The following is a 2607-nucleotide window of genomic DNA, read 5'->3' as shown; positions in this document are numbered from 1 at the left end:
TACATATTGTAGCCTTCACGCATTTCTCACTTTTTGCAAAAAAGGAGACGGAAATCTGCATATTCTGCCAGGCGCTTCGTTCTCCCGTCGCGTCCTCCCCAAGCACCCCTGCGCGCTCGCACATTTTAGCCACAGATCTCTATATTACGCTGAATGCAGCCTTTATGTTTTCCAATAAAGCGCCTGGGTACGAGGCTGGCAAAACTCCTAAGTCTTTCTTTAAACCATGTAACGTGCATAAATATATAGCTAGGTTGTTTGTTGCTGATTTTTATTTTATTTCTTTTATTTCCATTACATCATGTTTTTTAATTTTATTTTTCCCAATAGATTTTCACCAACTAAACACCTCACAAATTTTCGTGAAGAACAATGGTAGGTGCATTGCAATATCAATAATTTTCAGTCTTTATTTAACACAAGTGTCGCTAAAGTCAATCGCTAAACATAGTTACATAGACTGTTAGACATTAAAGTTAAAGAAAAATTGTGCATTAAAAATGTGATGGTCTCAATGTATACAAGTCTGTGTACACCTTGATGATCTACTTTGTTTTTACGGGATAATTTTTAGCAAGTTGTTCATCATCGAATGCGGCAACAACGACAACGCAAACATATGCATCTCAAAGTAAGTTAATGAAATAAATTCAAAGTCTCTAGGACTTCGCGTTAATGCAAATTAATTATGTGTGCGGATTTCTCTTTTATTCTGAGGCTCTCTGGATACCTCAAAGCATGCATGCATGGCTAAATCATATGTTGCACTTTCATTTAGGCACACGAAAGCGTAAACGGACTGAGAGAAAACCGTGGGAAACAGAAGAGAAAAATGCGGTGTTTGAGGTGTTTTCCAAACATATACGGGAAAAAACACACTTCAGAAGAAGGACGAATGTGTTCAGTTCTTAGAGAGGAACAAAGACACTATCAAGGAGCGTGAGTGAACGCATGTCAAAGACTTTGTTCGTATGTGCTGGCTAAGAGGCGAAAAAAAGTTGTCTTCGCGCTGAGATCTTTATTTGATGTGGAGAGTTATAGCCTTTCTCACGATGACGAATATCCGCCATTTTGGGGTACTTTCAATTTTCGTAAACAGGTTTAAAAAATTATAGCAATATGAAAAGCGTTTTTTTGAAACAACAGACCATTTGAAGAATAAATTCAGCGATTTAAAAAAAAAGTACCCCAAAAAGGGCGGCATATTAACCATCGCGAGAAAGACTAATTTCATAGTAAAACAAATATACCACCAAAACTCTCAACATAACATGCTCAGAAATGTGCATCGTAACTAACAATATCAATATATTAATGTTATGGACAGAAGAACCTTAATTTCAACATCTAAATGTGTATATCATATCGATATCTAAACCGCTTCTAAACTTTTTACAGAATAAAAACTATTAAAAATTTTTAAATTTTGTATACTTGAATACAACGCAAAGAGTTTAAATAAATTAAAAAGGCTATGCCCAAAAAAGCGATGATAACAGATGTGGAGAGCAAAATAAAAATTACACTGAGGTTTTTTTCACCTAAATATTTAATAAAAAAAAATTAAAAAGGGAAAAGTTAATAAAATTACAAGTGCTCCAACCACATATAAGACAGATAAAAACAGAAGCTTCCTTCACTCCTCGTTTGCTAGAGTGTAAAAATGCGACTGTTTGAAACGAAAATACACAATGTCAAAATACTTGTTCTTTAACTGAAGTAAATACAAGGCGATAATGGTTTCGAAAACGTAACGGTAATTTTTTTGCGTTTGCGAATCTTTTACTCGAGTTAATGCAATGCTTTGATGTAATACTACTCTTTGATGGCACGCACCCCCGCCAGAAATTCCATTAATGCCTGGCTTCAGTCCTATACGTAAATACGTAAGATTGAGCGTATATCACAGAGCCCCCTTTGGTAAAATTTTGGAAATACACCCTGGGCGGTAACATCGGGATATAAAAACGATATCGCCCTTGGGGCGGTTGTTTCAAACAGTATATTTGTATTGTAAACAGTATCTTTGTATCACGGTAAAAAACATTTAGTTCAGTGCTTCTTGAATGAAACGATAGACTTGCTTCTTATTTTGAACTTATCCATCTTTAAGCTAAACGGGCTTGATACAACCGGCCCCTGATATCGTTTTTTTCCCGCTGTAGAAATTCAAGATGGCGGCCACGCGGGAGTGTTGCCCAGTGAACTCAAATAAGACTGGAACGCTCACTCTCTGTCTTTCCCTCATTAATGAGTCAAGCAAAGATGGCGGATCATGAAGCCTCTCCTGTAGGTACGATCCAGGCCTCTGAAATCCGAATTCCCGCCATTTCACCTACGGAATTTCCGCATGGAGGCCTGGATCATGCTTAAGGCTGTTTTCCACTTACGCGTTTTTCACGTACACGCACGTAAAAGTCTAAATCCTTGTACACGCTACCTTTGAAAAAACTAAGTGAATAAATCGAAGGAACTTAGTTTTCTGCATATTTTAGTATGCATTAGTTGACCTAGATGTTAAATAATAAAAATTTAAAAGCATTTAAAATTTTCCGTACGTGTACGTGCGTATAAAAAACGCGTAAGTGGAAAGCAGCCTTTACAAGG

General features: G+C 36.7%; 1 long non-coding RNA gene across 1 annotated transcript; it reads left to right on the top strand.

Moving 5' to 3' along the window:
* The first annotated feature begins 342 nt into the window (after nucleotides 1–342).
* Nucleotides 343–1048, top strand: LOC114534887. Its single transcript, XR_003688170.1, has 3 exons — nucleotides 343–375; nucleotides 575–631; nucleotides 779–1048. It is a non-coding gene; the product is annotated as an uncharacterized LOC114534887 (long non-coding RNA).
* The last annotated feature ends 1559 nt before the right edge of the window (nucleotides 1049–2607 follow it).

This window comes from Dendronephthya gigantea, unplaced genomic scaffold (assembly GCF_004324835.1).
Source record: "Dendronephthya gigantea isolate DGI-Jeju-01 unplaced genomic scaffold, DenGig_1.0 000108F, whole genome shotgun sequence".
NCBI classification, from domain to species: domain Eukaryota; kingdom Metazoa; phylum Cnidaria; class Anthozoa; order Malacalcyonacea; family Nephtheidae; genus Dendronephthya; species Dendronephthya gigantea.
This window is presented reverse-complemented; position numbering and strand designations above follow the sequence as displayed.